Source organism: Muntiacus reevesi, chromosome 18 (assembly GCF_963930625.1).
Source record: "Muntiacus reevesi chromosome 18, mMunRee1.1, whole genome shotgun sequence".
In the NCBI taxonomy this organism is placed as follows: domain Eukaryota; kingdom Metazoa; phylum Chordata; class Mammalia; order Artiodactyla; family Cervidae; genus Muntiacus; species Muntiacus reevesi.
In genome coordinates, this window is record NC_089266.1 from 2082653 (window position 1) to 2106837 (window position 24185).

Here is a 24185-nt window from a genome sequence, read left to right on the forward strand (position 1 = left end):
CCACTTCTTGTTTGCAGAAAGAACTGTTGGTCTCCTAGGCCGTCTGAGCTCCTCCAAGGAGCAGAGTGGAGCAGTTAGTAATCAGGGAGGCAAGGGAACGAAGGAACGAGGAAAAGCAGTCGGGGAGCAGAGGGCGTGGCAGCTTAGACAACAGTTCAGGGATGGGACATCCCGGGGGTGCACTGGCCAAGAACCCCCTGGCAACGCTGGGGACGTGGGTTCGATCCCTGGTCCGGGAAGACCCCACATGTCACAGAGCAACTAAGCCGGCGAGCCACAGCGACTGAGCCTGTGCTCTAGAGCCGGGGGACCGTGACCCCTGAGCCCTTGGGCCGCACGCCCTAGAGCCTGTGCACCCAACCAGAGAAGCCAGCCCGGTGCGAAGCCCGCGCCCCGAAACAGAGACAGTCCCCGCCCACTAGAGAAAGCCCCAGCAAAGCGCTGAAGGCCCGGCACAGCCGGCAATAAGCAAAACTATTAAAAGCAAAAAACTGGTTCCCTGATAACATAGACTCCGAGCTCCTCGTCTGGAGCTCCTCCTCGGGGAGGAGTAACAGTCTGACACCTGGAGTCGCTCGGTAGGTACTGAGCCAGCCCCTCCCGTGCCTCCCCGCCTTCCCCAGCCCCCCAAGGTGGAGGATGTGACTGTATGCCGCCCACAGGCACACGGACCCCAGGCTGGTGGGGACACAAAGGATGATGACTAAGATTCCAGAAACATCACCCTGTGACCTGACTACCAACCAGCCTGAAAGGCGTGCACCCTGCAAGCGGCACTTTCCTGTGCCTTTAAAGAAAACCGGGCTTCTTCCAAAGCCATCGGGCAGTTTGGGCCTTCTGAACAGAAGCTGCCTGTCCTCCGTTCTGGGTGGCCTGCAGTAATGCTGGACTTCCCTTCACACAGCCCAGGGGCAGCAGACTGGCTTTGCTGGGCCCTGGAAGTGCCGGCAAGGATCTGCCTGCTGATGCAGGAGATGCGAGTTCGATCCCTGGGTCGGGGAGATTCCCCTGGAGGCGGAAATGGCAACCCACTCCAGGATTCTTGCCTGGGAAATCCCACGGACAGAGGAGCCTGGCCAGCTGCAATCCACTGGGCCGCAAAGAGTCAGCACGACCTAGTGACTAAAATCAACAAACAACACAGAAGTGCCTAGAGATGCAGAGGCTCAAGGAAAACAGCACCTGGAAAAATATGAAGTGGAGTTTGCAGGGTACTCATTCCTCGCTGCTCACAATTCTGCCACTTGCAGAAGTCACCCACTTGCTGAAGACGCGTTAATAATGTGGGGGAAATAAAAGAAGAAATGGCAAATCAGTGGATCAAAGTAATGAAGTTGAACTTTCAGCTGCCCCACCTTTTCCCTCCCGGCCCACTTTATCTTCTAAATAGATAGACTTTGCAAAGCACAGTGAAGGATATTTTATTTCAGTAGGTATTTCTATGCTACTCCACGGAACAAAGAAACCTGAGCTGACAATGATGAAAGATATAGTTTGGATAAACTGCTTTACAAGGAAGGAATCCTGTTTAGAAGCTTATTACAGGCTGGACCTGGTTGGCTGCAAGTTTATTGCACCCTTGGAACAGGTTTTCTAGGAACAAGACTGGTTTTCATCAAGCTATACAGAGGTTGTTGGAGAAGATGGAGTCAGAAGGATTGAAGGAGCAGAAGAAATATAGTCAAAGAAGTTCTCTCCCTCACTGTCATGAGCAAGATAAAACGAACAAAACAAATAAGTCAGTTCAACCAACATTTATGAAACGCGTTGTGCCAGGAGCTCCTTTAGCCAGAAAAATCTCTGCCCTCGTGAAGCTTACCTTGGGAGGCAGCAGAGGAGGAGAGAGTCTGTGAATCAAATGAAGGAGTAGACGTCCTGTGTATTAGAAAGTGACAGACGCTAGGGAGGACAGACATAAATAAGGATGGAGCTGAGGGCGGTGGATTCAAAGAGCTTGGTCAGAGAATGTCACTTTGGGGAGATGTGTGAGCAAAGGTTTAAAGAAAGAGAAGAGGCAAGCCCTGAAGATACAGGGCTGGTTAGGCGGAGGGCAGAAACGAAGACCCCAAGGCAGGGAAAACCTGGGGAGACTGGGGACTAGCAAGGAGGCCAGCGGGTCTCGGTAGGAAGAGCTCGGAGGAGAGAACTGGACCAGGTCGGGGTTGAAACGGGGTGTGGATGCGGGCACAGCCTAAGGGCCAGTCAGCCCGGGAGAGGCTTCAGCGTTCCCTCTCTAAAGATGCGGGCGGGTCCACTGGGGAAGGGAATGGAGTGGTGTAACCCGACAGGTTTTAAAAGGACCACCGCAGCGGGGATGGGGGGCAATTCAAAACAGTCAACAAGAAGGTGGCGCTAGTAAAGAACCTGCCTGCCAGTGCAGGAGGCATGAGATGCAGGGTTCAGTCCCTGGGTCGGGAAGATCCCCTGGAGGAGGAAATGGCAGCCGGCTCCAGTGCTCTTGCCTGGAGAATCCCACGGACAGAGGAGCCTGGCGGGCTTCCGGCCACGGGGTTTGTAAGAGTTGCACATGACTTAGCGACTGAACAACAGCAATAACTTTTTAAAGACATCATGCTATCGCACACTTAGTAAACTGCAGTATAAACATAGCCTTTCACGGGAAACCAAACATCCGTGTGACTCACTGGCCTGTGATAATCGATTTATTGTGGTGATCTGGAATTGGACCTGCATTACCTCTGTGGTCTGCCCGTACCTTCCTGGAGACAGCCTGAGAGTCCACGGGATTCCACAGAGGAAGGGCTCCGTGCCCCAAGACCGTCCTCCACTTCAGGTGCCAGCTGCAAGCCCCACTGATCACCCGGCTGTCAATCGGAGGTCTCCACGTCCTCCTCCCGGGGTTCCATTAATCTGCTGCAGCGGTTCACAGAATGCTAGAAGCCCACTGGCTCCCTGGGTTACTGGTTTATTACAAAGGATATTTAAGGACTGAGTCAGCAGCCGGGGAAGCGAGAGATACACAGGGCGAGGCCCTGGGCAAAGGGGCGGCTGCCCTCCTGCCGGCTGGAGCCTAGTGATACAAGCAAGCGTTCTGGCTCTGCCACCTGGAAGCCCCCTAACCTCCTCCTTTTTTGGCTTCTCATGGAGGCTCCATACACAGGCACGGTTGATTAAATCTCGGGTCATGGGTGATGGGACTTCCTCCTCCCTCCCCAGAAATCAGGGAGTGGGCCCCTTGGTTCCCCTGGCAACCAGCTCCCATCGTAAGGTGCTTTCCAAAAGTCACCTTGTTAACACAAAGCCAGTCTCCGTGAAAGAGACTTGCTATGAATAACAAGACAGCAGTTCCACTTTTACGCCTCTGGAAGTTTGGCAGGAACTGAGGACAAGACGCCGAACATTATAACAAAACCGCTGCCATTTGTCTTATCACTCAGGATGCTGCATCCAAGGATCTGGGGCAGTGGCGAGCTGGGAATTGTGGATGGCGGGCACATCTGTGTGAGAAATGTATTTTGGTCATCTGAGGGGCCAAACATGTATATTTTCTGTAAATCATGATATCGCACGGCCGTCCAGGGTGAGGGAGTGAGACCAGAAGGGACGAGGGGCCTCACTCGGGGACGGAGGCTCCAGGCCACGCTCTGCATCTCGGGAACCGGTCCAAGTGTCGAACGAACAGGTGTGAGGCGTGGCGGGAAGAAGTCGAGAGGTTACCGCCTCACATCGGGTGGGATGGAGGCACCCAGCCTCCAACAGCCACCGCTTCATAACTATGCGAACATCCTACAAAGGGAAGAGGAAAACAGCCTGCAAGGGGCACAGAGCCGCCTTAGGAGACACAGCTTGCAAACAGAATACAAGGGGAGTTTTATTGACCAAGGAAAGCCATCTCAGGCAGGAGGTGTTCGCCTCCGTCGCGTCCGGCTCTTTGCAATCCCGTGGACTGTAGCCCGCCAGGCTCCTCTGTTCCTAGGCTTTCCCAGGCAAGAAGACTGGAGTGAGTTGCCATTTTCTCCTCCAGGGGACTTTCCCAACCCTGGGATTGAACCGGCTTCTTATTTCTCCTGTATTGCAGGGGGATTCTTTACCTGCTGAGACATCGGGGAAGCCCGTTTAAAAAGGTATAATGTCTCTAATATCGTAATATGTTTAAAACTTACACCTGCACTTTAAAAAAAAACCTTAGAGATATATTTCAGGAAATGAGTTTCCTTGTGGTAAAGAGATGTGAAGTCCAACAATTCCTTCAATTTCACTTCCTTTTATTTTTCTTATACAAGATTCAATGAAATCTACTATTTTAGTCACAGCAATAACATTTATGGTTACCATCTTTACAAAAGTAACCATCTTTACTTTATCTTGCAACTACTCATCCATCATCAATATTTCGTCTATATGCAAAAAAAGTTTCCTATGCATCAGTGGTGTATAGAATATTGATGAAGGTTGACAACAAAAGTTTTAGAATACTCACATATTTACATTTTTCTTGTCTAAATTACATCAAAATAGCTTGGATAATTTTAAAGATTATTTGATTGTTCTTATTTGGTTGTTCTTCTTATTTTATTACTTATTTTTATTTTTTCACTGTGCTGTGAGGCATGTGGGATCAGACCCAGGCAGCCTGAATTGGAAGCACAGAGTTTTAACCACTGGACCACCAGGGAAATCCCAGCATGGATAATTTTTAAAAAGTAATATAGCAAAACAAATATGAGAGGATATTTACATAATTAGTTGTAGGTGAAGGAAATAAAGGTGGATCTGCACCCTGGACACGCATAGCTCGGATGCACCAGTGAGCCCACACCTTCAGGTCAGTGCGAGGCGTTCCCCAGTTGGTAGAACACTCTCGGGTCCCAGCAAATCTCTTCAGAAGGCCACCATCCTGAGAGGCCCTGGAGAATGCCCACCAAGGTTTTCAAAGACAAGAACCAGCATTCCATCAACAATAACCAAGACCCAAGGTAACAAGGAAACACGAATGATACCCAGCAGAAACAGCCCCACAAATAGCCAGATACAGCTTATAAGACAAACATCCGCAGCATTTAGAGGAATAAATGACACGCTTGGAAAATATTTGCAGGCAACAGGCAAGTAAAAGCATGACCTTGCAGTTCTGAAAAAGAACCAAGTGGCATGTCTCAAAATAAAAAATACATATAATGGCTGGAACTAAAAGCTCAGTAGCGAATTCCCTGGTGGTCCAGGGGTTAAGACTCTTACGCTTTTATTGCTGATTTTATTGCTGAGAGCCCAGGCTGGATCCCTGCTCAACGAACTAAGATCCCATGAGCTGCATGGTGAGGTCAAAAAATAAAAACAAGGAAAAAACCCCAAAGCTCAACAGATGTGTGAAGAAGCAGATAATGCAAAGTAGAAGAATTAGTTCATAGGGAGATTGAAGCATTTACCCAGAATTTTAATACAGAGTGAAAAAAAAAAAGTGGAAAATACAGAAAAGAGCTTAAGAAAGGTGGAGAACTCTATATGCTTGATTAGTTATAGAAGAAGAGAGAAGACCCAGAGGCCAATTTGAAGAGATAACGGCTGAGAACTATCCAGAACTGATGATGAGGTCACCAGGTCGCAGACTTAAGTGTCTCAGTAATTCTAAGAAGAGTAAATAAGATAAACATACATATATAGTCTTATATATATGTAGTCTGTATAATATATATAGGAAAACATGAATTTTTGCCTAGCTAAAAAGTTTATGACATTTTGACTCCACTTGTTAGACTTACTATGAAGAGGATCCTAGATTCTAATTAAAAAAAATAGAGACGCATCAAGCAACAAAGGTTTACTGTATGACACGGGAAACTACAGTCAATATCTTGTAATAATCTGCCATGGAAAATAATCTGAAAAATAATATATGTGTATATATATATAACCGGAACATTGTAAGTCAAGTATCCTTCATTAAAATACATATATTAAAAAAGAAGATGATAAATATACTCATGCATTTGCCTGTGTAAACTACAAGCAAGCTGGGGTAGCCAGATTTGATTTCAAAAGACATTTGTTGTTCGTTGTTCAGTTGCTCTGTTGTGTCTGACTCTGCGACCCCAAGGACTGTAACCCACCAGGCTGCTCTGTCCACAGGATTTTCCAGGCAAGAAGACTGGAGTGAGTTGTCATGCCCTCCTCCAGGGGATCTTCCCGACCCAGGGGTAGAACCCATGTCTCCAACGTCGCAGGCGGATTCTTTACCATCTGAGCCTCCAGGGAAGCCCTGGTGGAGGACAGAGGGACAGGTCAGGGCAGGCAGGGAGCGAATTAGCACCAGCCTCACCTACCAGGGTGAAGAGTGAGTGTTCCAGCCGGCAGGTGAAGGCGTGCAGGTGAAAGTGTGCAGTGGCGAGCAGTCGCTGGTGTGTGAGAAGGTTTGTGTAGCAATTCATGGTTTATTTGCGCTGCAGCAGCTACGCAGATGATAGATTCCATCTGAGCAGGAAGAAAGATCACTTTAAGTATTAACCCTTCACTTCCCCCCACTTCCACTCAACATGCTGCAATCTTTTAAAGATATTTTCTGTGTGGACTGTTTAATCTTTATTGAATTTGCTACAATATTGCTTTTATGTTTTGTCTTTTTTTCTTTTGGGGGGGCGCTGTGCGGCATGTGGGCTCTTAGTTCCCTGACCAGGGATGGAACCTGCATCCTCTGGAAGGTGAAGTCTCAACCACTGGAGCGCCCGGGAAGCCCCCGCACACGACCTTTCCCGCCCCACCAACCGCTTCGATTCCTCTCTATCTCGTTGCTACGCTCTTCTCTTCACCCCCAGCCTCTCCCTCTGCGGTGCTGACTTACGCACGTGCCCTCTAAGAGACTGTAAACTCTCTCTCTCTTTTTGCATAGGTGAAAGATTTTATTACTGAGTTCTTTGAAAAAGCAACTATACCCACTGCAAACCTACTGAATGAGAGGCTATTAAGCCATTCATTGGGTTCTTTGTGTGGGGTTGTGGTTGGAATTTCAAGCTCATGGTAGGAGTTTGCAACTGACATGGTTGCAACTGTCACCGTTCATCAGTATGACTGCGGATGTGCTAAGCAGATGGTAAGCTTCTCGAGGGCAGGATAAGTATTGCACTCACTTTCCTATGCATGTAGGTGTTCATCCCTAGGCCCAGAGGAAAGTGAGTGTTCAAGACACTCAACGTTGCATCCATTTAGCATGTACTGTGTGCCTACTACGTGTTTCCTGGCCCTCCCAGGTGGCTCAGTGGTAAAGAATCCACCTGCCAACGCAGGAGATGTGGGTTTGATCTCTGGGTGAGGAGGATCCCCTGGGGAAGGAAATAGCAACCTGCTTCAGTGTTCTTGAATGAAAAAACCCCATGGACGAGGAGCCTGGAGGGTTGCAAAGAGCACACACGTACTATAGATTTCCGAGAAAAACTGCTAAAGGCGCTGGAAAATCTCCCCGCCCTGGAGGAATCCACAGACGAATTCCAGGAGACACGCAATAAACCAGGAAGGGAGTCAATAAATAAATGGGTAAAATTTTAGGATGTCAGATAGTGATAAAGGCTACGATAAAAAAATAAAACAGAATCAGAGGAGATGAACGAAGGGTGTGATTTGAAACTGGGTGGTCAGAGAAGGTTTCGCTGTGACGTGGATCTCAGATCGCAGACTTGAGAAGTGAGAAGGAGCCAGGTGGACAGCCGGGTGGGGCGGTGGGGAGGCCGTGGAGACGAGGAGCTGCCAGGAAGCCCCGAAGCGGGACGGGCAGGGTGTTCGAGTCGCGGCAGCGGGCAGTGTGGCTGGCACAGTGACGGGCAGCCGGAGGTCAGCTGGAGCGGGCGGTGGGGGCGGGCGGGTGGGGCGCACCTTGCAGGGCTACTCTGGCGTCTGTAAGGACTCGGGCCTTTATCCTAAGTGGGACCCGAGGCCGCCGGGGGACCGGAGCAGAGGAGAGACGTGATAGAACTTGCCAATTAGGGAACCCTCTGGTGATCCAGGGGTGAGGGCTTCACCCTCCAGTGCAGGGGGTGTGGGTTCACTCCCTGCTCGGGGAGTTAAGATCCCGTGTGCCTCGGGGCCAAAAAACCAGAATATAAAGCAGAAGCAATGTTGTAACAAATTCAGCAAAGACTTTAAAAATGTCACACATCATCCAGGTGTGGGGATAGCTGCTGCAGAGTTATTCTGGTTGTTGGTTTGGCTGAGTCAATAAAGAACTCTTCCTGCAGCCCCCCGCGCCCCAAAAGATGGTCCACCTAGAAAAGTCTTTAAAAGAAAAAGCAAGCAAACAACAACAACAACAACTCTTGGTAATTAAACAGGACAGCTCTGGCAACTTCAAGAGGGACACAGGTTCTCTTGGGCGATGGACAGTGGTTGGACCAGTGTTTGTCAGTGGAAACGGAAAGAAGTCTGGGCCCTGTGCAGGGCCTCCAGGTGCTTTTCTTTGATGGATTTGCTCCCAGTGAACCAGGGTCTCTGAGAGGAGGAGAGGAGCGGAGACGCCTCCAAAGGTCGGCAGGCGCGACGGCAAACTTGGGGCCGCTGCTCACAGAGACATAGCGGGTGATCCCGTGATTCTCCGTCCAGATTACGACTCTTCCAGAGTGAAACACATGCTACACGTTTGGGAAAACGTGTCAACCTGGCTTATCTTGCAGAGGCTGTCCACCGCAGAGCCGCGGTTCACAGTTAGGGCTGCTTCCCTCCAAGAGGCGGCTCGGGCTGTAAAGAACCCACCTGCACTGCAGGAGACCCGGGTTCGGTCCCTGGGTGGGGAAGATGCCCTGGAGAAGGAAATGGCAACCCACTCCAGTATTCCTGCCTAGAGAATCCCTTGGACAGAGGAGCCTGGCGGGCTACAGTCCACATAACAAAAACCTCACACTAGCTGACCTAAAATAAAAGCGTTCTTTTAGTCCCAGTTTAGGTTCTGGCATTTTTATCCTTCCCTTCTTTTTTGCCCTGCCAGTTAAATGAAGTCACAGAATGAGGTGACTGCGATTGTTGGCTATATCTGAATAAGCCTGCTGGCTTCTGAGCTGCCAGAAACAAAGAGCAACATCTCAACAGCTGAGTTAATAAGAAACGAAAACTTTGAAACCAGCCCTGATTTTCTGCATTCGGGTCTAACAGACAAGGGTGCATGCATGCTCAGACGCTTCAGTCGTGTCCAACTCTTTGTGGCCCCGTGGGCTGTAGCCCGCCAGGCTCCTCTGTCCATCGGATCCTCCAGGCAATAATACTGGAGTGGGTCGCCATGCTCTCCTCCAGGGGGTCTTCCCGACCCAGGGATCAAACCCACGACTCTTGGGTCTCCTGCATCGGCAGGCGGGTTCTCTACCCCTGAGCCAGCTGGGAAGCCCAACGCGACAGGGTTAAGGATCTCAAATACTCTCCTGCCTCATTTTCCTCTGGGGTCTCATAATGAGGTACCAAGCTTTAGCAGAACGGGCAAAAGCAGCTTTCTGCCTAAAGCCCTGAGACCAGGAGGTTCAGTGTTTGGCGGGAAGGGTTCGAGGCTGGGTTCCGGACCAGCCCCTCCCTGCTGGAGGCCTACACGCGGGCACATCGGCGCATTTCCAGCTCTTACAACAGGCAGCGGGCGAGGGCGAGGTGTCCGCATCCGGGCCCGGTGTCCTTGGTCTGGAATGCAGGAGCAGCCAGTTTCCGCAGGACCGCGCGCGCACACGGGGCCCTGCGGGGGAGCAGGTGCGGCCGCCGAGCTCAGCGCTCGCCCGGGTCGGGTGTCTGGGAAAGGCAGGAAAGCTGGAGAGGGTCTGCGTCCCTGGAACCCGCGGATCTCCACCTCCGATGATTTGTCAGGCAGCTACGAGCGTGCTCAGCACAAACACCGCCTCCAGCTACGTCGTGGGGGGAATAGTTGGCCCGTAAGGCACCCCTGGCGCCTTGAAGAATAAACAAACCCGAGTAAACATCTGAGAGGGGAAAACACCCAGCAGACAGCACCCCCACGGGGCTACTTCTGGGCGCCGGGCTCCCCGCGCGCCGCCGGCACGGGCGTCACAGGAGAGGCCCGCGCGGCGCCCGAGCACAGCAGAACCCGGAGGTGCCAGGGGAATTAGTACGCTGTCCTCGGCCGACCTTCCCTCGCTGCCGTCCGCAGGGAACAGGTGGCCCGGGCCGCGGCACAGAGCCCACGTCCCCACCCTGCCGCCGGCACTCTGGATCCCCAGCCATCAGCGGGACGCCCGCCCGCTCAAGAGGGAAAGAGGCCCCGGCCCGAGGCAGACGCCGCATCCCCCGGCATCCCCCCGGCATCCCCCCGGCATCCCCCACCGCCCGCGGTCCGCCTGCTCACCACCACTGGCCCGCGCTTGTCAAGCATTAATCGCCTGGGGGCTTCGCTGAGAATCCGCCTGCCAACGCAGGAGACACAGGTTCGATCCCTGGTCCGGGACGATCCCGCATGCCCTGGAGCACCTAAGCCCGCGCCCCCCAACTACCGCGCCCGTGCTCGCGAGCACGGGAGCCGCAGCCACTGAAGCCTGCGCTGCCAGAGCCCGCGCTCCGCACCAAGAGAGCCACCGCCCGGAGGAGCCGGAGCACCGCAAGCAGAGAGCGGCCGCCACGCGCTCATCTAGAGAAAGCCCTCGCTGCAAAGACGCAGCACAGCCAAAGGAAAAAAATAAAAATAAAAGTACACATAAAAGAGCAATTGCCTGCCTCCACTTTCAGAATCTGGGAATAAAAGTGACACGCAGCGGGCATCCTTTCTGAGGCTCCTCGAGGAGACTCCAGAGCCCAGGGCACTTCATTATCTCCATGCGACAATGTGACTTTAAAAAAAATTTTTTTTTTTTTTTTGGCATTTGTAAAATTGAAGAGTGCTCATAACCTTCAGGGAAATTGGTCTTTGTTCTTGGAGTCTCACAAGTGCACTGCATAAATTGGCCGCTCCAGAAAACAGAAATAGAAGAGAAGGGTGCATATGTAGCTTCCTGAAAACACGATTTCACAGGACTTGTTCCTCTGCTTCCAAAGCATTACACAGAAATGATGCAGCGGATGCCTGGAAGAGCGTCCACCACAGCTCTGCTCTCCGTCTCCCTTATGATTTATTTTAAAAATACTTAAAGGCTCAATTCATCTTTTGGAAGGCACTCTGATATAGACGTTTGCTCAGCTCTTGCCGCAGAAACTTTTTTCTTTGAAGGAAGCTCAGTCACTGGGAACATGGTTTTTATTTTCTTTACTTTCTATCTACTCCGAAGCAGCACTGACCATAAGTGGCTAAAATAATTCACCCAGATCAATTAAAGTTAAAAGGCTAAAATGCAGACACGTTTAGTGAAGCAAAAAATGTCGCTTTATATCTCACAATGTTGTCGTTTTATTGTGTGTATGTTTAGTCGCTCAGTCGTGTCTGACTCTTTGCGACCCCACGGACTGTAGCCCGCCAGGCTCCTCTGTCCATGGGATTTCCCAGGCAAGAACCCTGGAGTGGGTTGCCATTTCCTATTTCAGGGAGCCTTCCAGACCCAGGGACGGAGCTGGAGTCTTGCGTTTCGGGCACTGACATGCGAGTTCGTTACCACTGAGCTACCTGGGGAGCCCTGTGTCTCACAATGCCTGGAGAAAACAGCAACATCACGGAAAGAGAGCAATAGCATTGTGCTACTTACTGGCCAGGATTTAATGCTTCTGAACGCTGAAAACTTCCATCCAAACCCATCAGTCCTTCTGAAATTCTGCAGATTCTGACAGGATGCTTTTCAGGTCTGGATGTCTTGTAACACTAACAAGGGAAGAATATGTACTTTTTTCCTACATACTTTAAAAAATTAATCAGGATAAAACATAAGATATTTTAGCGAATAAAAAAAAAATTGTCTTCATTTGCTGGCTGTCTCCCTTTATCCCCGCCTAATTCCAAACACTTCACATGGACCACTTTGGATAGGTATTGCGCAATTATTTTAAACACAGACTCAGTTAATAAATAAGAATTTAGAAAGAATAAATGAGAATTTCTCCACTTTTAAACTCTCCTGAAAGTGAAAAACCAAAGTGTTGGTCCCTCAGTTGTGTCCAACCCTTTGTGACCCCATATGGACTAGCCCGCCAGGCTCCTCTGTCCTTGGGGGCTTCCAGTCACGAGTACTCGAATGGGTTGCCATTTCCTTCTCCAGGGGATCTTCCCGATTCAGGGATCGAACCTTCATCTCTTGCACTGCAGGCAGATTCTTTAGTGTCTGAGCCACCAGGGAAGCCCTTAAAATCCTTTACTGTTGAGTTATTAAGTAAGGAGGCCACCAAAGAAAATGTATTTTGGTGGTTTTAAAAATATACTTAATGTTTAAGTCGAGTGATTAGTTAATTAGTAAAACAGCTAGCAACTGGAAGTAACGGTTACTAGAAAAACGTTAGCACAAAGGCAATGAATCGGAAATATGTAGATAGAATAAATACAACAGAAGGATTTGGAGTATGAAGGTCCCAGTGCATTCAAATGACTGGAAAGAACTGAAATGCTATCAGCATATTTCTTTAATAAGGAAAGCCATATCCTAGAAGCTGATCACTGAAGTCTGACAACTGTCTTCACTTCTCATTAACTACCACTCTGCCCCCTGCTGTTAGCTTTACCGGGCTGTGACACTCTATGGTCAAAGGCCCACATAATTCACGCCCCAGCTATTCAGCTGTCCTCAAATCCAATCCACACAGTGGAGAAGAGCTGTTTTCTCCAGATGGTCCCCATTTCCTCTTCATGAACATCCAACAGAGTTCTGATTTGCTGCAGTAATAAAATATTTCTTCTCCCTCTCTCTCCCATGCAGCTGATAAGCATTTCTGTTCCTATCTCTTTATACCCATGGAAACAGTCCTCTTGTGTTTTTTTTTTTTTTTTTAATCATCTTAACATTCTTATCTCTTGTCTTAAAAGGTTTTTTAAAATGTTTTTTTTTTCATCACCACTTGCTAGGACACGTGTTGTTACACCTTCCGTGTACGCGGGCTAAGTCGTTTCAGTATGCCCAATTCTTTGCGAATCTGTGGACTGTAGCCGGCCAGGCTCCTCTGTCCATGGGATTCTCCAGGCAAGAATGCTGGGGTGGGTTGCCAATCCCTTCTCCAGGGGATCTTCCTGACCCAGGGATTGAACCAGGGTCTCCTACATTGCAGGTGGATTCTTTACCATCTAAGCCACCAGGGAAGCCCACATTTAGGGAAAGAACACATAAAATTTCCTACATTTTTAAAGTTTCCACAAGCATTCAAAATCTCACCAGAATGCTGGATGGGGTGACCACAGTCCACATGGCTTCCTTCCACAAAGCAGCATCCGATGTGGCAACATACCTCCAACACATTTAATAAACGCATTTGACATTTATTTGGATTTTTTAAAAACTAGGAGAAACAAGGCCTATAAAGTGGAAACCTGTAGTTTTTACCAAGTGAGCAGGATCTGGGGTTGTCTTCAATTCCTACCTAAATGTCAGTAGGTTAAGTTGCCGGAAGAGGGCTCTAGAATAATTTCTAAAGATTTCCAGAGTTCCGGCAGAGTACAGTCTAACATATCACTACTGTTTAACTCCTTAGACTGAAAAAGACAAAGTCACCAACAGGTTTTGTAGCATGTGGCTCACAGCAGTGCCCAATCCATAAGATACCATCAGCTGTTCAGTAGAGCCCCGAATAGTCAATGTCTAATATTATGCATGTGTGCATGCTAAGTCACTTCAGTCAGGTCCAGTTCTTTGCAACCCCGTGGACTGTAGCCTGCCAGGCTCCTTTGTCCATGGGATTCTCCAGGCAAGAATACTGGAGTGGGTTTATAGGCCATCCTCCAAGGGACCTTCCCAATCCAGGGATTGAACCTACATCTCTTATGTCTCCTGCATTGGTAGGTGGGTTCTTTACCACTAGCACCACCTGGAAAGCCCATCTAATATTATACAGTTTCATAATACTTATACTTTTGATGTGATGCTCTATATTAATTTAAAGAAGACACTGAACCTGTGTCCACCCCCCCCCCACAGTGAGGTTAGGGCATATCATTTAATAGTGAAATTACATAAATATACATCTGTCATTTTCCAACTGAGCATATTTGCGTACAGTCAGATCTATGGTGACTGCTGAAGGCTTGTCTATACAGATTCAGTTCCCTACCTGAACCAATGAGAATCTAGTAAGACTTCTCTTTTTTTCCCTTTTAAAAATTTTATTTATTTATGTTTAAGCTTTTTTATTTTGTATCAGGGTACAGCTGATGAACAATGTTGTAACAGTTTCAGGTGGGCGGCGGAGGGACTCAGCCACACACACACGTGCGTCCACGCTCCCCCAAACCCCTTAGCTCGGGCTCCACCTTACCCCGAGCAGGTCCCCTGCGTGGTACACAGGTCCTCGTTGGCTTCCCACTTTAAATACAGCCGTGCGCACGTGTGCATCCCCGCTCCCTAACCACCCTTCTCCCCATCCTCCTGAACCGTTTTTATGAGTTTGTGCCAAAAGCAAAACGATGAATCTACCTATATCAGAAAGAGACTTGGAACTTCCCAGGAGGTCCAGGGGTTAAGAATTCGCCTCCCAACGCAGGGGCACAGCTTCAATTCCTGGTTGGGAAACTAAGATTCCACATGCCTGTTGCCAAAAAGCCAAGACTTAAAACAAATTCAATAAAGACTTAAAAAAAAGGCCCATATCAAAAAAATCTTTCAAAAGAAGGATAAACATGATAAATATGAAAAATCAGTAGCATTTTCTGTGATCCTGCCACGGGTTGTTACCAATAAAACATTCTCTTTGGCCACTAATCCGGATGGAACAATTTAAGAACAAGCTGATTTATTACACCGTCCATAATTACTTCTACACCATTGCAGTTCACAGTTTCTTACTTTCCTGGGGACTTTCTATAACTTGCATATATTACCTATCTAAAATATTTCCCAGAATATTTTATAGTTTTTTAAAGAGTGCAACAGGTCCGTCTGACCTGAATTATTCAGGCCTGTGACTAAAGCCCAGAACCATCTATTAATATCAATGTAAACAGATCAAGGAGATTTGAAGGACACAGCATTGCCTTATGTCGGTGTTTCTAGCTCATCCTCAGAGAACACAGCAAACACCCCGTGGCCATAGTGTATTGGCCAAGGTGCAGAGAGTAAGGGAGATACACAGATTTATCCTGAACTGGGCTTGTCCCATGAATAGTGAACAGAAAATGAGGTAAAATGTTACCAGATCACTCTTAGCCTGAAAAAGGCACTTTTCTAGGGCGTTTTAAAAAGTCACCTAGCTTAAGACTAGATTGGGCAACTTAAAGTAAGGAACCAGGAATCAGAAGACAGGCTTCCACATCTGCAGTCGAAACAGTTTTAGGTCACATGGTTTCCCACCTTGGCCAAAGGAAGCAACGCCACGAGGTGATGGATAAGCTGGGATGCTGAAACAGGGCCGTTCACGGTGTCACTGCAGGCATAGAACGACAGAGCAGACGGAAGGGCCTGAAAGCCTTAACATGTTACAAAAGCGTTGTTAAAATCAGCCGCAGGAATTTAAGCTTCTCGGGACGGGGATCACGTTCTGTCCATTTTCTTAACCTACATCAGACCTGTTGTAACTGTGAAGTGAGGGCAAGTCGCTCAGTCAGTGTGACTCTTTCGTGACCCCATGGACTGGAGCCCGCCAGACCCCTCTGTCCATGGGATGATTCTCCAGGCCAGAATACCGGACTGGGTGGCCATTCCCGTCTCCAGGGGATCTTCCCGACCCAGGGATTGAACATGGGTCTCCTGCACTGTAGGCAGATTCTGCACCGCCTGAGCCACCAGGGAAGCTACTATATAAATGTGTGTGTGTGTGTGTGTGTGTGTGTGTGTGTGTGTGTATGCGTGTGTGTATATATGTGTGTGTGTATATATGTGTGTGTATGTATATATATGTGTGTGTGTATATGCGTGTGTGTATGTATATATGTGTGTGTGTATGTGTATATATATACATATATATATGCATGTGTGTATACGTGTGTATGTGTGTGTGTGTGTATGTGTATCGTATATATATGTAACAAGAGATTGATTGGTGAAAGGCAGAGGAACTATACAATTGGCACTCCACCCTCAGGTTCAACCAACCTCGATGGGAAATAACTTTTTTTAATTCCAGAAAGTTCCAAAGAGCAAAATTTGAATGTGCCACACACCTTGGCAATTACTGACATAAGACTGACATTGTATTTACAACTATTCACACAGCGGTGACAGCACATTAGGTGTTATAAGTCATCTGGAGATGGTTTAAAGCATATGGGAGGGTGTGCATGGCTGCATTTTACCTAAGGGGCTTGAGTGTCTGAGGATTTGGGTGTCTGTAGGGGGTGAGACAGGGGAAGGGTCCTGGAACCAATGCCTTGCAGATACCAAGTGACAACTACATGCACAAGTGAGATCAGACAAGACTCCAATTTCCTCTCTTGACCTGACAGGGTTTGATATCATTTTTGTTCCCTGTGTTACTTAAGTCTGGGCTTCCCCGGTGGCTCAGTGGTCAAGAATCCTCCTGCCAGTGCAAGAGACACGGGTTGAATCCCCGGGTTGGGACGATCCCCTGGAGAAGGAAGTGGCAATCCACTCCAGTGTTCTTGCCTGGGTAATCCCAAGGACGGAGGAGCCTGGTGGGCCACAGTCCACGGGGTCGCAGAGTCAGACACGAGTGAGGGACTGAACAACAACACAGGTGGAGTAGTTGCTAAAGCCACAGCCTTTCATCTTCGCCACCAGCCACACGGCCTCCGGACGAATAGGCTCTGCTCCCCAGGTACTACTTAGCAAACTGTTTCACACCGAGAATGTTCTCAAGATAGGTGTGCTGATAGACTGGATGAACAAAATCTGATGTTTTGTCATGATAATTTGTCTGAACTTGCAAAATGACCCGAAATGCCGAACTGTACGGCAGGATACTAGTGGACATACGGCTCCTAACAGCCAAGAGATGCTGTCAGAAGTCAAGGGGAGGGATGTTCTTCGATGGCTTCCCTGATAGCTCAGCATGTAAAGAACCCATCTGCCAATGTAGAAGACACAGGAGACCTGGGATCAATCCCTGGGTCGGGAAGATCCCCTGAAGGAGGAAACGGTAGCCCAGACCAGTGTTCTTGTCTGGCAAATCCCATGGGCAGAGAAGTATGGTGGGTCACACAGTCCATGGGGTCACAGAGTCAGACAGGACTGAGCAACTAAGCAAACAGACTCTTGGGCGAGACAAGAGGATGTGATCAAAGCCAGCTGGGCAGGGACGACCTTGAACCTTCAAGGAAAAGTAGAATTTGGAAAAATGAAGCCTTCGGTGGGGGCTAGAGAAGGCTGCAGGCAGAAGACAGCAGAAGTTAACACACTGAAACGTGTAAATTCATGTCCCAAGTAAGACAAGTAATCCTGCGTTGACCACACTGTTTAAACACGGAAGCTTGGAGTAGCTGAGGGGGAGATAAGGCTGAACGGGTACGGGCGCACCATATTGGGAAGAGCGATGAAAGCCACGCTGAGTCTATTTGGGGATTTCTAGAATTTCTGCCAGTCCTCATAATACACGGTGATACTTTGATACAATTTAAAAAAAGGACTAAAAGATACAGTGTGAGCACAACTCACCAGCCAGTCCCCTAAACCATCTCCCACGTGGGGGACCCCCAATATACCTAATTATATATCATATTACATCACTGTTGTTTCGTCGCTAAGTCATGTCTGACTTTTTGCGACCCCATGGACTGGAGCCCCCCAGACTCCTCTGTCCATGGGATTTTCCAGGTAAGAATACTGGAGTGGGTTGCCATTTCCTTCTCTAAGGGATCGTCCTGACCCAGGGATTGAACCAGGATCTCCTGCATTGGCAGGCAGATTCTTTACCACTGAGCCACTAGGGAAAGCATATATTATATGTAACACACCTATTTACATCATAATTTTCTAAAGTCTAAAAACTAGATATCAGCCCTGAATTCTTAGCTCAACCTTTGATACCTTCCCTTCCCTTGTTCCTGAGACCTAATGGACATGTTGGAAAACATTCATAACTGTCGGATGCAGGTGGGTTTTGCCACCTGGGAGACAATGTTTCAAGCTGTGATGTATTCCTTGTCTCACCTCTGAAGAGAGACTGACCGTGGTCCTCGGTTGCCTTGCTGAAAGTGAAGTCGCTCAGTCGTGTCCGACTCTTAGCAACCCCATGGACTGCAGCCAGCCTACTAGGCTTCTCCGTCCATGGGATTTTCCAGACAAGAGTACTGGAATGGGTTGCCATTTCCTTCTCCAGGGGATCTTCCCGACCCAGGGATCGAACCTGGAACTCTTCTAATTCCTGAACAAAACGATATTTAGGCAGTGTAGGAAAACAGAATGCATGCTTGCAGTTCTTTCTCTCTGCTTTAATCCTTAGTGGTTCTAATTAGACATGTGAGCTGGGTTTAGAGGTATGAATTGTTAGAATCAGAAGGGGCCTTAGCCTGATCCTCCTTATTTCAGGGGAACAAAAAGAGGTTCAGAAAGGTGAAGTGACTTCCAAGAGAAGACTCAGCTAACTTTTTCTAAGCCAGGGCTAGAATCCCATCTCCGAGAGTCTAGTGTATTTCTTACATCTTGGAAATTCCCCGGCATTTCAGTGGTTAGGACTCCCTGCCTCTACTGCCAAGGGCCCAGGTTTGATCCCTGTTCAGGGAACAAAGATCCCACAAGCCGTATAGTGTGAACAACAACAAAAAACAATTACACCTTACGTGGAGCAACTAAGTCCGCTCTAGAGCCCGGGAGCAGCAACTCCTGCAACCCGCACGCTCCGGAGCCCGCGCTCGGCAACAAGGAAGCCACCGCCGTGAGGAGCCTATGTCCCGCCGCTGGACAGCAGCCCCTGCTCCCACAGCCAGAGTCCTCCCAGCAACAAAGACCCAGCACGGCCAGAGACAAATAAAAAAAAATAGAGCGCAGGTAACTGCTCACGAGGGGCTTCCCAGGCGGCGCCAGTGGTAAAGAACACGCTTGCCAATGCAGGAGATGTAAGAAACACAGGTTCAGTCCCTGGGTCGGGAAGACCCCCTGGAAGACAGCATGGCAACCCACTCCGTGTTCTTGCTGCAGAACCCCGTGGACAGGGGGCGCGGCGGGCTACAGTCCACGGGGCCGCAGAGTCACGACTCAGCACGCACGTGCAACCTGCTCACGGTAGCGGCCAGCAGGCTTTCCCAAATGCAGCGCTGTGGACATTTGGACCAGACGATCCTTTCCTGGAGGCTCCCCGTGGACCGTGGTACCGCCCTGGTCTCTACCCACTGGACGCCACGGTCAGCCCACCTCTTGGCTGTGGCGACCCAATCCATCCCCAGACGCTGTCACACGCTCCCTGAGGGTCAAAATCACCGCCGGTGGGGACACTGTTCCCCCACCCTCCCCCTTGTCCACCCCACGTAAACCTCTAGAGCGGTCCCGCCAGAGCCAGGCTGCCCGAAGCTAAGGGCCCCTTTCCACAGTCCCCCCCCCTCACCTGACGGCACAGGGCCGCTCCAGGGGCTCCATGCTCCCCTGCAGCGTGACCCCGGTCCCCGGAATCCAGTGATTCCAGGTCACCGTGCTGACGGGTCTCCTCCGCCCCTCACTCACAGCGAGAATTTGCGCGCCTACTGCATGCTCCACGCTGGCACGGGGGACGCAGAGATCAGTCTCTGTGATCTCCAGCAGGTCAGCCTCCTGGCGGAGACGCAGGTGACAGCAAACACCTGTCTGCCTTCGGGGGAGTGTCTGGAGGGTGCCGGGGGCAGGGTACTAGGAGGGAATTCACTCCTCACCCTGAGGGCGGCCATAGGGTGATGATCCCAGGACGGAGCCAAGAGGATGTGTCCGCTTAGAGCGTCCTCAAGGACAAATCTGAAGGAGCTAAGGGGAGAATGGATAAGGCGTGCCAGGCAGAGGGAGCGGGGCGTCTAGAAGCAAGGAGGGCGGACGTAGAGAACAGACATGTGGACACGGGCGGGAGGGAGAGGCTGGGACAAATCAGGAGAGTGCTATCGACATATACACACTGCCACGCGTATAGTAGGACTTCCCAGGTGGCCCAGGCGGCACAGAATCTGCCTGCCAGACCGGAGTTCGATCCCTGGGTCGGGAAGGTACCCCGCAGAAGGGAAAGGTGATCCGTTCCAGGATTCCTGCCTGGGAAATCTCTTGGACAGAGGATCCTGGCGGGCTACGGTCCATGGGGTCACAAAGAGTTGGACACGACTGAGCGACTAGCACGTCATACACGCGTAAAAGAGACAGCCAGGGGAAAGCTGTCTGCCGCACGGGGAGCTCCGCGCGGGGCCCCGGGAGGACCGAGAGGGGTGCACGGAGGTCCGGGGGGGGTACGTGTGTGCCTATGGCTGATTCACCTTCCGTGCAGCAGAAACTAACGCAGCGTTGTAAAGCAATTATGCTCCAATAAAAAAATAAAAAAGCGAAGGCCAGATTTTTATTATTAGATTATCATATAATCATGTTACAAACATCTTATTTTTAGGATTATTCTGCATTCAGTTCCCATTTAGTATGACTCACTTCTATTTTTAAATTGGTCTCAATGTGTATTCGAAGTTTTTTAAATTTAATTTTTTTCTCCTTCATTATATTCTTATTTTCGGTTTATGACTTGGTCAGTTGTTATATAAACTATTAATTTCCTCAAGAAAGGCATAGATTGGAATCTACGAACACTGAACATCTGTAGGAAATAATCAGGGCTTTCCTGCAAACATGAATTAGGGCAGCCATAAAAGTTTGGATTTATTTTTTTAAAAAAAGCAGGGACGGAGCAATCCTGGCTTCCGGCAGCAGCACCTGTAGCAGCAACACAGCATGAAAATTTGAGTTGCAGAGAAGCAGGACCCAGGTCTCAGGGAGCCTATTACACCCAGCCTGAGAGTTTGGCAGTGGTCTCGAAGGTAACAAGAAGCTGGGGGAGACTGCCTTGAGTTCTTGTATTCGAGACTGCCTTGTATTCTAGAAAGATCTGAAGCACAGAAAATTTTAAAGATGAAGAATTCAACATAGGAGCACAGGCCACAGGAAGAGAAACACCTGATGTCCTGCACACTCACCACCAAGGGTGGGGTTCTCCTCACAGGAGCGCGGCCACAAACTCCCGAGAAGAGGAACAGCTCTCGACCGTACAGACGTAGGAATACAACCTCCTCCTCCACCCAGGAGGGAGCTGGAGGGAGCCTGTTACCACCTGCACAAGAGAAGAACTTTTCCTTTGGGACTCCAAGCCTTTGCAGAGAGGCTGAGTTCCCTGTGGAAATTCAAAGTATGTTTTTCCCAGAAAGAAAAAACGATACACGACGCCAACTGTAAATCACGTTGAGGGAACTCAGCTCCAAGTTACGCGACAGCCTGGGTGGGAGGGGAGTTTGGGGGGGAATGGACGCAGGTATGCGGCTGGCCGGCTCCCTTTCCCATGCACCTGAAACTGTCACAACACTGGGATCCGCTACACTTCAACACAAAACAAAAAGTTTAAAATAAATATATATATGGTTCAATTTATGGTCAAAGGTAACCAACCCTGACCCTAAAGGAAATCAACCCTGAATATTCAATGGAAGGACTGATGCTGAAGCTGCAGCTCCAATATTTTGGCCACCCGATGAGAAGAGCTGACTCCCTGGGAAAGACCCTAATGCTGGGGAAGATTGAAGGCAGGAGGAGAAGGGGATGACAGAGGATGAGATGGTTGGATGGCATCACCGACTCAGTGGGCATGAGTTTGAGCAAACTCCGGGAGATGGTGAAGGACAGGGAGGCCTGGTGTGCTGCCGTTCATGGGGTCACAAAGAGTCAGACATGACTGAGCGACTGAATAACAACAAAAGGTCAAAGGTGTTTGGCATAGGTGTGTGCATTTTGTGCGTGTGTGCAGTGGCTATTGAACACATCGCTGTCTCTATAGGAATATGAATGCAGACTGGCCTGCGGGACATACGCCACTTGCTGTGAACCCTGCACGCCTACGCAGAGAAGGGACCAGCGCAACTACTGCAGCAAAACGCCCCAGACACGACGTGATTCGAGCTCTTCAGGAAAGACGGGCGTCTGGGGCAATTCAAGAGACAGCAGTGCTGCTGACCACACAAAATGCAAACGTTAGTGAGCTCAGGCCCGTGGCTGCTCCTCCATCGATGCTCGGAAAAGTGAACTGGATGCGCTGAAACGGATCTCCATGCCCATGTTGTCTCCTACTTAAATGAAACTTAAGAGGAAAAACGCTGGTTCAATAAGCCTCAGATTGTACGTGCAAGAAAGGGAGGAATACACAGCATGGATTTGCTCAGAAAGATGGTGAAAGAAAGGAAAACACCAAGTCTCTGTATCTGGGCTCGTGGGACCAAGAGCCTTCCATTTAGAGCCAGGAGCTAATATGAACATGAGGTGACCTTGATTAATTCTCATTCAAGTCAGCAGAGGGGATCAACTTAAGTAAATGGATGTTAGCTCCATGACCTACTGCACATTTGTTTTAAGAGCGGATTTGTAGCTGAAAAATGGTGGCCCTCTTCCCTCTGATTCATCCATTACTCAGAAGGCCCTGGCTTCTTAGAATTCTTAATAAAATTCCAATAGTTTTCATCAGCGGTCATCAAACACAGCCGAACCCTCTTTCAAAGTGCCTCTTTTTGCCTTTCGCTACCAACCTGACCTATCTCTAGCTTCTCCTGGTTTCAACTCATCTTGATCCTTGAGGGCATATTTACTCTCTTAAAACAAAGCTTTGATTCAGTTACATCCCTTTCCAAAGCCCTTTCACCAGCACCCAATACCTGCAGAATAAAGCCCAAGTCTCTGGCCCGACTTTAAGAGCCTCCACTGTGAATCCCACCCACTCCTACGTCCGCATGCAGTGTAGACAGGCTTCCTTGCTCTCTCCTAAACAGGGCTTCCTCAGATGGCCACCCCGCTTCCCTGATGGCTCAGCCGGGAAAGAATCTGTCTGCAGTACAGGAGACACAGGAGACGCCGGTTCAATCCCTGGGTGGGGAAGATCCCCTGGAGGAGGGGAAGGCAACCCAGTCCAGTATTCTTGCCTGGAGAATCCCATGGACAGAGGAGCCTGGCGGGCTGCAGCCCATGGGGTCACAGTGTGAGAGGTGATTGAGCGCAGATGTCCACTACACTTGTTCACATCTCAACAGGTTTCCACCCTCAGTCCCACCCTCTACCTGAAAAGCACCTTTCTGAGTCTGGTCCACTCAGTGAGGAGGTCCGAGCTCACTTCAGCCCAGGTCCCCTCCATCCCTTGCAAGGAATGTCCCACGCCTGCCTGCTTCCCTGAGGGGCGACATCTCTGCCCACCTGCTGTCCAGCTCCTAGCCGTGAGCATTACCGACTGACCCCAGGTCCTGGAGAGGGCCTGGCACACTCCAGGGGTTCAACAAAACTCGGTAAACTCTGCTGAACAAATTCGAGACACGTGACTGTTGGTACAGCATGACCACCCACTTTCTCCCTGCGGCTAGGGGATTCTCCCAGCCCCCTCCAGGTGAGAAACAACATCTAAACAATTGAACTCTGATAAAGTGTGCTTTGACACACAAAAAGCAGAACTTCCTCCGTGATCCTTCAAGAAATGAGAACTCCCCATCCCCCCGCCTTTACCCCGCCCCAGCGCTGAATTTCAGATTCCCCAAAGCGACCTGGATCTCTGCTTACTAAATAAAACTTTGCATCTTCTCTGCAGCCACCTCCCCCTGGCCAGATCACCAGAGAATTCTCCAGGCAAGAAAAAGGTTTTTAAAAAGTGGACGTTTGAGGTGGGGGAAAATAAACATCTACAGGCAGGAACCGTCCAACTGGTACTGCCCTGCAAACACGTGAACCCCGAAACTGACTTTCTGAGTCGGCCGAGTGGTTTTCAGCCAAGCCAATGTTTTTTAGCTGCTGTTTCGGGGGCTTTTGGAGAACACAGATGCCCGCTCCCCTTGGCCTTGCCCTGATTCTCCCATCACCGGGCACCGAGTGCGTGTCCGACTTGTTTACCTGGACGCAAGCTCTGCCGCCCCCAATCTTCCCGCGCTGCGACCCGCGCGACCACGTGTCCTGAAGTCAGAGCCCCGCGGACTCCGCACAGGAACTACACTTCCCAGCGGCCCCCGCGCCCTTCGCAGGAAGGACGTCTGCGCACTAAGATCCTCAGTTCCAAGTTTGGAGCTTTTAGCTGCC

General features: G+C 49.7%; 1 long non-coding RNA gene across 6 annotated transcripts; it reads right to left on the bottom strand.

Annotated features, from left to right (window-relative positions):
• Positions 1 to 642: 642 nt before the first annotated feature.
• Positions 643 to 24184, bottom strand: LOC136150053 (uncharacterized). Of its 6 annotated transcripts, XR_010659748.1 has the most exons (7): positions 24003 to 24184; positions 11601 to 11713; positions 10277 to 10334; positions 9548 to 9818; positions 6282 to 6429; positions 4700 to 4868; positions 643 to 4055 (listed from the first exon to the last, which is right to left on the bottom strand). It is a non-coding gene; the product is annotated as an uncharacterized lncRNA (long non-coding RNA). The 6 variants fall into 6 exon arrangements; XR_010659745.1 differs by lacking the exons at positions 9548 to 9818; positions 10277 to 10334 and having other exon boundaries at positions 643 to 3458; positions 3841 to 4055; positions 24003 to 24171; XR_010659743.1 differs by lacking the exons at positions 9548 to 9818; positions 10277 to 10334 and having other exon boundaries at positions 24003 to 24165.
• Position 24185: the final 1 nt, after the last annotated feature.